Genomic DNA, 13694 nt, shown 5'->3' with positions numbered 1-13694 from the left:
CACCGCCGCGTTTGGCCTCGCCGGCGGCTAAACCCCGGCGAGTTGACCCCGCTGACCCCGTTTGACCACTGGTGGGCCCAGTTTGACCCCCCTGGGTCAATGACAGGTAGGGCCTAGCCCTGCTGACTAATTAGGATTAGTATTAACTAATATCTAGTTAAACTAATCACACTGACACGCGGGACCCACTGTCAGGTTTGACCTGGACCGTCCCGTTGACCACTGACGTCACCCTGACGCACTGCTGACGCAATAACTAATTTCTGGATTTATTTTTATACAAAAAATTCCAGAAATTGTTGCAAACTTCAAAAATTCATAGAAATTATTCTGTAACTCCAAATGCAAAGATTTATATATGAATTTTGATCAGAAAAATTCAATCTATCCATTGGTAATGGTTTCATGCATGACAGAACAAGTTAACCTTGTTGTTTAAGCAAAATAATATAATGCACTAAAATGGCTATGTTAAATGAACTAACATTTGAATCTTTTATTCAAATGAGTTCATTCCTTTCTGTTTTAGCTTGCACTAGGCCAAGACACATTCATATTGCCATGTCATAGCATGCATCATATTGTTGCATATCGTCATGTGTTGATTATGTTCGGTGTGTTTTTCGTGGTAGGTTCTGTCTCCGAGGATAACCTCGAATATCCGTCTGAAGGGCAGTACCCTACTACCACTACATTAGGCAAGCAGCCCCATTGATCATATCGATACAATCCCATGTTCTCGCCTCTGCTCTCATTTACTGCATTAAGACAACATCGTTTCAAACTGCTGTGTGCTATGGTAGTTGAACCCTTATCCTCTGCATGACCTGTCATTGCCACAGTGACAAGATGAAACCCACTAGCATGTGTAGGAGTTGATTGAGCCATGTTTGTGTTTCCTACCTTCCTATGCCTGCTATGCTTAGAGTTGTGTCAGGTCTGGTTCATCTGGGTGATGGGATAGAGTGAAATGATTATGTCGGTAATGTGAGGGATGTGTTGAACATGTTTTGGTAAAGGTATCGATGAGAGGCCATGTAGGAGTACATGGTGGGTTGTTTCATTGAGTTTGTCCCTAAGAATTGAGATCTGTATGTGTGATTTAAGATTCAGTTACTACCATACATTGGGCCCGAAACCAATGGACCCTCTCGGCTTCTTAATCACCCTAGTACTCTGTCCAGGAGTTGCAATTAGTTTCTGGTGTTTGTAGGTTATGTGTTGGCGGTCGTGCGTAGCGCTGACCCTAGGGGTGGGCTATGTTGCGGTAGATACACTGTGGCACGGTGTACCGAGTCACCCGTTTGGTGTCTCGGGAACCCTGTTCACATCGTTCGGGGCCGTATGTGGAAACCTCGGCTGGAGTCCCTGCGGATGGAACCTGGATAGGCGATAAACCTAGACTAGAGACTTGAGTGTTTAGGTAGGCCATGGCCAACACCCTCGTTGGGCTTCCACTTGAAGGTTGCCGAGTACATGTCGTGTAAACGGCGGTAAGTGGTGAGAGCATGTATGAAGAAGTACACCCCTGCAGGGTTAACATCATCTATTCTAATAGCCGCGTCCGCGGTAAAGGACTACTTGGTTACCTATACAGTTTATAGACAAGTTAATGGATACTACTAAAAGACTCAAGATAAATGTGAGTACCGAGGATGGCTCTCTCGTAGGATGACGAGGGAGGATCCCCGGTGGAGTATTGTGTTGGTGATTAGTGGACTCGTGTGCAAAAACTATTTTACTAGTGGTGTCCCATAGGATAGCTTAGCCAAGAGTCAAAGCTGGCTTGCTGCAATAACTCCACCACCTTCTTGAGAATGAGCATGTATAGTAGGTTCTGATGTAAGACTTGATGAGTACCTTTGTACTCATGTTTGCTTAATTACTGTTTTCAGACGACAACACTGCCCCCTCCGATGGGTTTTATGTAGATCTCGACGTCGATGAGTGACTTTCCACCCAGGTGGTGATCCTGGCCATGGAGGGCCCTATGTAGATAGATAGGCTTCGAGAGGCCTTCTTTCTTTCTAGTGTATGTACTCAGACTAAGTTGCTTCCACATGTGCTTGTATGATTGTATGACTTGAGTGTCGGGTCTTGTGACCCCTACCTGTATTAATATGTTATGTATGGCTCCTCGGAGCCTTTTTAAATAAAGTACTTGAGTTGTAGAGTTTTGTTGTGATGCCATGTTGTATGTACTCATATCGTGCATATTGTGTGTATGATTGAAATGCTTGGTATGAGTGGGATCCGACAATCTAGTTGTTTATCCTTGGCAGCCTCTCATATGGGGAAATGTAGTCTAGTGCTTCCTGAGCGATAGTAGTCCGCTACAGCCCGGTTCACCGGAGTCCTGCAAGCCCAGCACTACTGCTCTGGACACTTGACTGGCCGGCATGTGTTTCACTTTGTTCCTGTTTCTGTCCCTTCGGGGAAATGTCACACGGTGACATCCGGAGTCCTGCCTAGCCTGCTACAGCCCGGGTTACTGGAGTCCTGTTAGCCCAGTGCGACAGCCCAGATTCACACGTTGATGACCGACATGCTCGATGTGATTCATGTATGCCTGTCCCCATAGGTCTGTGCCGCTTTGGGTTCTCGACTAGCCATGTCAGCCCAGGTTCTCTGTCATATGGATGCTAGCAACACTATCATATACATGAGCCAAAAGGCGCAAACGATCCCGGGCCATGGTAAGGCGACACCCGTGGGGATACCGTGCGTGAGGCCGCAATGTGATATGAGGTGTTACCGGCTAGATCGATGTGACTTGGAATTGGGGTCCTGACATTTTGCTTATAGACGTATGCCTTTTGGTTTATGTAATGCACCTGCTACCTTTTCAAAGATGCATGATGGCTATATTCTCTGACTTTTGTGAAAAGATTTGTGAGGTTTTCATGGACGACTTTTCTGTCTATGGTTACTCTTTTGATGATTGCTTGAGCAATCTTGATCGAGTTTTGCAGAGATGTGAAGAAACTAATCTTGTCTTGAATTGGGAAAAGTGCCACTTTATGGTTAATGAAGGTATTGTCTTGGGGCACAAATTTTCTGAAAGAGGTATTCAAGTTGATAAAGCCAAGGTTGATGCTATTGAAAAGATGCCATGTCCCAAGGACATCAAAGGTATAAGAAGTTTCCTTGGTCACGCCGGATTTTATAGGAGGTTCATTATGGACTTCTCAAAAATTTCACGGCCTCTGACTAATTTATTGCAAAAAGATATACCATTTGTCTTTGATGATGATTGTGTAGAAGCATTTGAAATACTTAAGAAAGCATTAGTCTCTACACCTGTTGTTCAGCCACCTGATTGGAACCTACCCTTTGAAATAATGTGTGATGCTAGTGATTATGCTGTAGGTGCTGTTCTAGGGCAAAGAGTTGATAAGAAATTAAATGTGATTCATTATGCTAGTAAGACTCTAGACAATGCTCAAAGAAATTATGCTACTACTGAAGAAGAGCTTTTAGCAGTTGTATTTGCTTGTGATAAGTTCAGATCTTATATTGTTGATTCTAAAGTAACTATTCAAACTGATCATGCTGCTATTAAATATCTTGTGGAAAAGAAAGATGCTAAACCTAGACTTATTAGATGGGTTCTCTTGCTACAAGAATTTGATTTGCATATTGTCGATAGAAAGGGAGCTGAGAACCCCGTTGCAGACAACTTATCTAGGTTAGAAAATATTCTTGATGACCCACTACCTATTAATGATAACTTTCCTGATGAACAATTAAATGTTATAAGTACTTCTCGTAGTACTCCATGGTATGCTGATTATGCTAATTATATTGTTGCTAAATTTATACCACCTAGCTTCACATACCAACAAAAGAAAAAGTTTTTCTATGATTTAAGACATTACTTTTGGGATGACCCACATGTTTATAAAGAAGGAGTAGATGGTGTTATTAGACGTTGTGTACCTGAGAATGAACAGGAACAGATCCTACGCAAGTGTCATTCCGAGTCTTATGGAGGACACCACGCTGGAGATAGAACTGCACATAAGGTATTGCAATCTGGTTTTTATTGGCCTACTCTCTTCAAGGATGCCCGTAAGTTTGTCTTGTCTTGTGATGAATGTCAAAGAATTGGTAATATTAGTAGACGTCAAGAAATTCCTATGAATTATTCTCTAGTTATTGAACCGTTTGATGTTTGGGGCTTCGATTATATGGGACCTTTTCTTGCCTCTAATGGATACACACATATTCTAGTTGCTGTTGATTACGTTACTAAGTGGGTAGAAGCTATTCCAACTAGTAGTGCTGTTCATAACACTTCTATTAAAATGCTTAAGGAAGTTATTTTCCCGAGGTTTGGAGTCCCTAGATATTTAATGACTAATGGTGGTTCACACTTTATTCATGGTGCTTTCCGTAAAATGCTTGCTAAATATGATGTTAATCATAGAATTGCATATCCTTATCACCCATAGTCTAGTGGTCAAGTAGAGTTGAGCAATAGAGAGCTCAAATTAATTTTGCAAAAGACTGTTAATAGGTCTAGAAAGAATTGGTCTAAGAAACTTGATGATGCGTTATGGGCTTATAGAACTGCATACAAAAATCCTATGGGTATGTCTCCGTATAAAATGGTTTATGGAAAAGCATGTTACTTACCTCTCGAACTAGAACATAAGGCATATTGGGCTACTAAAGAGCTCAACTATGATTTTAAACTTGCCGGTGAAAAGAGGTTATTTGATATTAGCTCACTTGATGAATGGAGAACCCAAGCATATGAAAATGCCAAGTTGTGTAAAGAAAATGTTAAAAGATGGCATGACAAAAGGATGCAAAAGCGTGAGTTTAATGTAGGTGATTATGTATTGCTATACAACTCTCGTTTAAGATTTTTTGCAGGAAAACTTCTCTCTAAATGGGAAGGCCACTATGTTATCGAAGAGGTCTATCGTTCTGGTGCCATAAAAATCAACAACTTCGAAGGCACAAATCCGAAGGTGGTAAACGGTCAAAGAATTACACATTATATCTCAGGTAATCCCATAAATGTTGAAACCAATATTATTGAAACCGTAACCCCGGAGGAGTACATAAGGGACACTTTCCGGAGCGTTTCAGACCCCGAAAAGGAATAGGTATGTGGTACGGTAAGTAAGCCGACTCCAAAACAATTTTTTAGGAAATATTTCTCCGTTTTGGAATATTTAGAAAAATAGACAAATAAGTAGCAGTCCAGGAAGGACACGAGGGCCCCACGAGGGTGGTGGGCACGCCATATCCCCTGGGCGCGCCCCCCTACCTCGTGAGCACCTCGTGTGCCTTCCGGACTCTGTTTTCTTGCATGTTACGAATTTTGCTCGGTAAAAATTCATTATATAATCTTCCGGGGGTTTTGACTCCCGTATCACGCAAAAATCTCCTGTTTTTGTTTTCGAGCTGTTGCTGCTGCAGATTAGATCAAGATGTCTTCTCAAGAGTCAATCGGGGAGAGCCGGGTATCTAATCCGGCACCGGAAGTAAGGGCAAACAGCGACGCTGACCACTTTGTGCCAGCAATGGAGGAGGAGATGGAGGCTGACTTGATTGAGAGTAGATGCTATGGAGGATCAAGAAGTCACCTCTCGCCTCCGAGATGGGTTCACGATGGGGGAACTACAGATCTCAGCTATTCCAAACTCGGTTATCCCTTCTAATGTTAGATTTCTTACTTATGAAAATATGAAGAGGAGTGTCACTTGTTCTCCCGTAGCTATGCAACACCCTTAGGTGCAAGGAGCTTTAGCTGTCATAGGAAAGCTTCGTAAGGAAATCATGGACCTCAAGCGGCAACTCAATAAGCTCGAGGAGGAGAACCGTATCCTGAGAGGAATAATCTCCAAGAATATTACACCAACAACAAAGAAGGAGACATGATCACATGGGTATGGGCACTCCCCTTGGCAACTGCCTAGCATGGGGGAGGTGCCCCGGTATCGTATCACAATCACAACTCCTATCTTTACCGTTTTTCTTAGTTCGATCCAATTAGTAGTATCTTGATCTAGTAGAATAAAGTTTATGGCATGATCTAGTTCTGAGTTTTGCTTTATGATCTCTCTATGTAATCGAGTCCGTGAGCTATATATAATAAAGATTACTGTTGAGTTAAGGGCTTGATTATTTTGCCATGATCTTGGGTGAATAAAAGAAAGAGAAAAGAAACAAAAAGTTCATATTGATCTTATTGAGAGTAATGACTTCACATAGAAAGAGTATGATGATTAAAAGTTGTTGGGAGTTGGCAGACATAGCTTTGGTCATTGTTGCAATTAATAGGAAGTAATAAGGAAAGAGAGGTTTTCACATATAGATATATTATCATTGACATCTTTTATGATTGGGAGCACTCATTAAAATATGACATGCTAAAGAGTTGATGTTGGACAAGGAAGACAACGTAATGAGTTATGTATTTCTTATATCTGAGATAAAGTATGTTGTCATGGATCCTCTAACTTGTTGAGCTTGCCTTTCCCCCTCATGCTAGCCAAATTATCATCACCAAGTAGAAATACTACTTGTGCTTCCAAATATCCTTAAACCAGTTTTGCCATGAGAGTCCACCATATCTACCTATGGATTGAGTAGGATCCTTCAAGTAAGTTGTCATCGGTGCAAAGCAATAAAAATTGCTCTAAATATGTATGATTGATTGGTGTGGGAGAAATAAGCTTTATACGATCTTGTGATGTGGAAGTAATAAAAGCGACGGACTGCATAATAAAGGTTCATATCACAAGGGGCAATATAAAGTGACGTTCTTTCGCATTGAGATTTTATATATCCAACCATAAAAGGGCATGGCAACCTCTGCTTCCCTCTGCGAAGGGCCTATCCTTTATTATTATCTTCTACCTTATGCAAGAGTCATGGTGATCTTCACCTTTTCGTTTTTTATTTTATCCTTTGGCAAGCTCAGCATGTTGGAAAGAACATGATATATATATCTAATTGGATGTAGGGAAGCATGAACCATTATTGTTGACATTACCTTTGAGGTAAAAGGTTGTGGGGGAAAACTATAAGCCCCTATCTTTCTCTGTGTCCGATTAAAACTCCGTAACAACAAGTATCGCGTGAGTGTTAGCAATTATGGAGGACTAAATGATAGTTGAGTATGTGGACTTGCTTTTTAGCTCTGACATAGACTCTTTCTGATGTTATCATAAATTGCAATTCCTTCAATGACTGAGATTATAGTTTGTCGGAGCCCAATAAGGTTTATGATTTATACTCTTGCATTGTGAATAGATCATCACTTGAACATAAGTAATCATATGACAAAATCTATATATATTGTTGTTATGAGAATAATCATGATGCCTTCATGTCCGTATTTTATTTTTATCGACACCTCTACCTCTAAACATGAGGACATATTTATTGTTATCGGCTTTTCGCTTGAGGACAAGTGAGGTCTAAGCTTGGGGGAGTTGATACGTCCATTCTGCATCATGCTTTTATGTCGATATTTATGGCATTATGGACTGTTATTTCACTTTATGTCACAATACTTATGGCTATTCTCCTCGTTGGGTTCAACACTCTTACTTATCGAAAGGACTACGATAGATCCCCTATACTTGTGGGTCATCACGAAGCCCTATGACGGTAGCTTCATCATCACCGTCACCACGTCGTGGTGCTGACGAAACTCTCCCTCGGCCTCAACTGCAACAAGAGCACGAGGGACGTCACCGAGCTAAACGTGTGCAGATCGCGGAGGTGCCGTATCTTCGGTGCTAGGATCGGTCGGATCGTGAAGAGGTACGACTACATCAACCGTGTTGTCATAATGCTTCCACTTTCGGTCTACAACGGTACGTGGACAACACTCTCCCCTCTCTTTGCTATGCATCACCTAGATGGATCTTGCGTGTGCGTAGGAAATTTTTGAAATTACTGCGTTTCCCGACAGTGGCATCCGAGCCAGGTCTATGCGTAGATGTTATATGCACGAGTAGAACACAAAGAGCTATGGGCGATAATAGTCATACTGCTTACCAGCATGTCATACTTTGATTCGGCGGTATTGTTGGATGAAGCGGCTCAGACCGACATTATGTGTACGCTTACATGAGACTGGTTCTACCGACGTGCTTCGCACACAGGTGGCTAGTGGGTGTCTGTTTCTCCAACTTTAGTTGAATCGAGTGTGACTACGCCCGGTCCTTGTTGAAGGTTAAAACAGCAAACTTGACGAAAAATCATTGTGGTTTGATGCGTAGGTAAGAACGGTTCTTGCTAAGCCCGTAGCAGCCACGTAAAACTTGCAACGACAAAGTAGAGGACGTCTAACTTGTTTTTGCAGGGCATGTTGTGAAGTGATATGGTCAAGACGTGATGAGATATAAATTGTTGTATGAGATGATCATGTTTTGTCAAATTTATCGGCAACTGGCAGGAGCCTTATAGTTGTCTCTTTATTGCATAAGATGCAAGCGCCATATAATTGCTTTACTTTATCGCTATGCGATAGCAATATTTGCAAAAGCAATAGTTGGCGAGACGACCATGTGACAACACATTGGTAAAGATCAAGATGATGGAGATCATGGTGTCATGTCAGTGACGATGGAGATCATGACAGTACTTTGGAGATGGAGATCAAAGGCACAAGATGATAATGGCCATATCATGTCACATATTTTGATTGCATATGATGTTTATCTTTTATGCATCTTCTTTTGCTTAGTACGACGGTAGCATTATGAGATGATCCCTTACTAAAATTTCAAGGTATAAGTTTTCTCCCTGAGTATGCACCGTTGCGACAGTTCTTCGTGCTGAGACACCACGTGATGATCGGGTGTGATAAGCTCTACGTTCACATACAAAGGGTCCAAGCTAGTTTTGCAAATATAGAATACTCGGGTTAAACTTGACGAGCCTAGCATATGCAGATATGGCCTCGGAACACTAAGACCAAAAGGTCGAGCGTGAATCATATAGTAGATATGATCAACATAGTGTTGTTCACCATTGAAAACTACTCCATATCACGTGATGATCGGACATGGTTTAGTTGATATGGATCACGTGATCACTTAGATGATTAGAGGGATGTCTATGTAAGTGGGAGTTCTTAAGTAATATGATTAATTGAACTTAAATTTATCATGAACTTAGTCCTGATAGTATTTGCATATCTATGTTGTAGATCAATTGATCGCATATAGCTTCCCCGTTTTATTTTTGATATGTTCCTAGAGAAAAATAAGTTGAAAGATGATGGTAGCAACGATGCGGACTAGGTCCGTGATCTGAGGTTTATCCTCATTGCTGCACAGAAGAATTATGTCCTTGATGCACCGCTAGGTGACGGACCTATTGCAGGAGCAGATCTAGACGTTGTGAACGTTTGGCAAAGCTCGATATGATGACTACTTGATAGTTTAGTGTACCATGCTTTACGGCTTAGAACCGGGACATCAAAAATGTTTTGAAATGTCATGGAGCATATGAGATGTTCTAAGAGCTGAAATTGGTATTTCATACTCATGCCCGAGTCAAGAGGTATGAGACCTTTGATGAGTACTTTGCCTACAAGATGGAGGAGAATAGCTCAACCAGTGAGCATGTGCTTAGAATATCTGAGTACTCAATCGCTTGAATCGAGTGAGAGTTAATCTTCCAGATAAGATAGTAATTGACAGAGTTCTCTAGTCACTATCACCAAGTTACTGGAACTTCGTGATGAACTATAATATGAAAGGGGTGATGAAAACGATTCCCGTGATGAAAACGATTCCCCGAGCTCTTCGTGATGCTGAAATCGGCGAAGGTAGAAATCAAGAAAAGCATCAAGTGTTGATGGTTGACAAGACCACTAGTTTCAAGTAAAAGGGCAAAGGAAAGAAAGGGAACTTCAAGAAGAATGGCAAGCAAAGTTGCCACTCCCATGAAGAAGCCCAAAGCTAGACCCAAGCCTGAAACTGAGTGCTTCTACTGCAAAGGAAATGGTCACTGAAGTGGAACTACCCTAGATACTTGGCGGATAAGAAGGATGGCATAGTGAACAAAGGTATATTTGATATACATGTTATTGATGTGTACTTTACTAGTGTTTATAGCAAAGCCCTCGGTATTTGATACTAGTTCAGTTGCTAAGAGTAGTAACTCGAAACGGGAGTTGCAAAATAAACAGAGACTAGTTAAGGGCGAGGTGATGATGTGCGTTGGAAGTGATTCCAAGGTTGATAAGATCACCATCGCACAGTCCCTTTACCTTCAAGATTAGTGCTGAACCTAAAATAAATGTTAATTGGTGTTTGCGTTGAGCATGAATATGATTGGATCATGTTTATTGCAATACGGTTATTAATTTAAGTCAAAGAATAATTGTTGTTCCGTTTAAATGAATAAAACCTTCTATGGTCATACACTCAATATAAATGGTTTATCGAATCTCGATCGTAGTGATACACATATTCATAATATTGAAGCCAAAAGATTCAAAGTTAATAATGATAGTGCAACTTATTGTGGCACTGCCATTTAGGTCATATTGGTGTAAAGCGCATGAAGAAACGCAATGCTGATGGGCTTTTGGAATCACTTGATTATTAATCACTTGATGCTTGCGAACCATGCCTCATGGGCAAGATGACTAGGACTCCGTTCTCTGGAACAATGGAGCGAGCAACTGACTTATTGGAAATAATACATACTGATGTATGCAGTCCGATGAGTGTTGAGGCTCGTGGCGCGTATCGTTATTTTCTGACCTTCACAGATGATGTATCTACTTGATGAAACATAAGTCTGAAACATTTGAAAAGTTCAAAGAATTTCAGAGTGAAGTGGAAAATCATTGTAACAAGAAAAAGTTTCTACGATCTGATCGCGGAGACGAATATTTGAGTTACGAGTTTGGTCTTCATTCGAAACAATGCAGAATAGTTTCGCAACTCACGCCACCCGGAACACCGCAACATAATGGTGTGTCCAAAAGTCGTAATCATACATTGTTAGATATGGTGCGATCTATGATGTCTCTTACTGATTTACCGCTATAGTTTTGGGGTTATGCATTAGAGACAGCTGCATTCATGTTAAAAAGGGCACCATCTAAATCCGTTGAGATGACACCGTATGAACTATTGTTTGGCAAGAAACCGAAGCTGTCATTTCTTAAAGTTTGTGGCTGCGATGCTTGTGTGAAAAAGTTTCAAGCTGATAAGCTCAAACCCAAATCGGAGTAGTGCGTCTTCATAGGATACCCAAAAGAAACTGATGGGTACACCTTCTATCACAGATCCAAAGGCAAGATATTTTGTTTCTAAGAATGGATCCCTTCTAGAGAAGGAGTTTCTCTCAAAAGAAGTGAGTGGGAGGAAAGTAGAACTTGATGAGGTAATTGTACCTTTGTCAGGACCCCGATTCCATGTCACATCGATCTAGCCGGTAACACCTCATATCACTTTGCGGCCTCACGCACGGTATTCCCACGGGTGTCGCCTTACCATGGCCCAGGACCGTTTGCGCCTTTTGACTCACGTATATGATAGTGTCGCTAGCATCCATATGACAGAGAACCCGGGCCGACATGGCTAGTCGTGAACCCAAAGCGGCACTAACCTGTGGGGACAGGCATACATGAATCACATCGAGCGTGTCGATCAGCAGCGTGTGAATCCGGACTGTAGCACTGGGCAAACAGGACTCCGAGAACCCGGGCTGTAGCAAGCTAGGCAGGACCCCGGATGTCACCACGTGACATTTCCCCGAAGGGACAGACACAAGAACGAAGTGAAACACATGCCGGCCAGTCAAGTGTCCTGAGCAGTAGTGCTGGGCTAACAGGACTCCGGTGAACTGGGCTATAGCGGACTACTATGGCTCATGGAAGCACTAGACTACATTTCCCCATAAGAGAGGCTGCCAAGGATAAACAACTAGATTGTCGGATCCCACACATACCAAGCATTTCAATCATACACATAATATGCTCGATATGTGTAAATACAACATGGCATCACAACATAACTCTACAACTCAAGTATTTATTCATTAGGCTCCGAGGAGCGAGATATTACAAACATGGGTCTCATGACCCAAAAAATCATAGCATACAAATCAAACACATGCAGAAGCTTAACATGTCTGAGTACAGACATCTACAAATGGGAAAAAGGCTAAGAAGCCTGACTATCTACCAGATCCTGCCGAGGGCACAAGATCGTAGCTGAGGTATCAAGCTAACGTCGAAGTCCATGCGGAAATACTAGCGAGACTGAAGTCTCTCTCTGCAAAACATAAATTAAGCAAACGTGAGTACAAAGGTACTCAGCAAGACTTACATCAGAACTAGCTACATAAGCATCGGTATCAACAAGAGGGGTGGTGGAGTTTAACTGCATCAAGCGAGCTTTGACTTAGTAGCTAATCTGAACTACGACTGCAAGAAACTCTTTTGAGGTGGCGCACACGAGTCCACATATTCACCATTCAATACACCACTATGGATCCGCTCCCGTCTCCCTACGAGAAGGCCATCCATAGCACTCACACTTATCTTGCGAGTTTTAGAGTATCCACTTTCACTTGTCTATGAACTGTTATAGGCAACCCAGAAGTCCTTTACCGTGGACACGGCTATTCGAATAGATCATTTATAACCCTGCAGTGGTGTACTTCTTCACACACGCTCTCACCACTTACCGCCGTTTACACAACATGTACTCGGCAACCTTCAAGCGGAAGCCCAACGAGGGTGTCGGCCACGGCCTACCTAAACACTCAAGTCTCTAGTCCAGGTTTATCGCCTATCCAGGTTCCATCCGCAGGGAGTCCGGCCGAGGTTTCCACATACGGCCCCGGACGATGTGTACAGGGTTCCGAGACACCAAACGAGCGCCCGGCATGCCCGGCCACGATGTATCTACTACATCATAGCCCACCCCTAGGGTCAGCGCTACTCACGCCGCCAACACATATCCTATAAACACCAGAAACTAGTTGCAACTCCTGGACAGAGGACAAGGGTGATCAAGAAGCTGAGAGGGTCCATTGGTTTCGGGCCCAATGCATGGTAGTAAGTGTTTCATGGATCACAAACACAGAACTCAGTTCCTAAGAACGGTTTCAATGAGACAACCCACCACGTACTCCTACATGGCCTCTCACCGCCACCTTTACCAAATCGTGTTCACACACTTAGCTCTCAACAGTAGGACATGTTTACACACCTCCGATTCATCCCCGATGAATCAGACCTGACTCAACTCTAAGCAGTAGCAGGCATGACAAACAAACATGAATGAGTAGGCACATCAGGGCTCAAACAACTCCTACTCATGCTAGTGGGTTTCATCTATTTACTGTGGCAATGACAGGTCATGCAGAGGAAAAGGGTTCAATTACCGCAGCATGTAACAATTGAATCGTCATTGTCCTAATGCAGTAAAAGAGAGCAAGAGCGAGAGTGGGATTGTATCGGAATGAACAAGGGGGTTTTGCTTGCCTGGCACTTCTGAAGATATCATTGGGTCTTCATCAGTGTCAACGATCATAGCGTCGGTACAACATCTATCGAGAGGGGACAACCACCGGCAACAGAGAATGAGCACAATCAATGCAATGCACAATATAATGCATGATCATGACATGTCAATATGCTGCATTTTGAGCTAATGCAACTAGCAACTTTTTAAATGGAGTTGGTTTGAACC

This window comes from Triticum urartu, chromosome 7A (genome assembly GCF_056163025.1).
Source record: "Triticum urartu cultivar PI428250 chromosome 7A, HENAU_Tu73, whole genome shotgun sequence".
Classification (NCBI taxonomy): Eukaryota; Viridiplantae; Streptophyta; class Magnoliopsida; order Poales; family Poaceae; genus Triticum; species Triticum urartu.
This window is presented reverse-complemented; position numbering follows the sequence as displayed.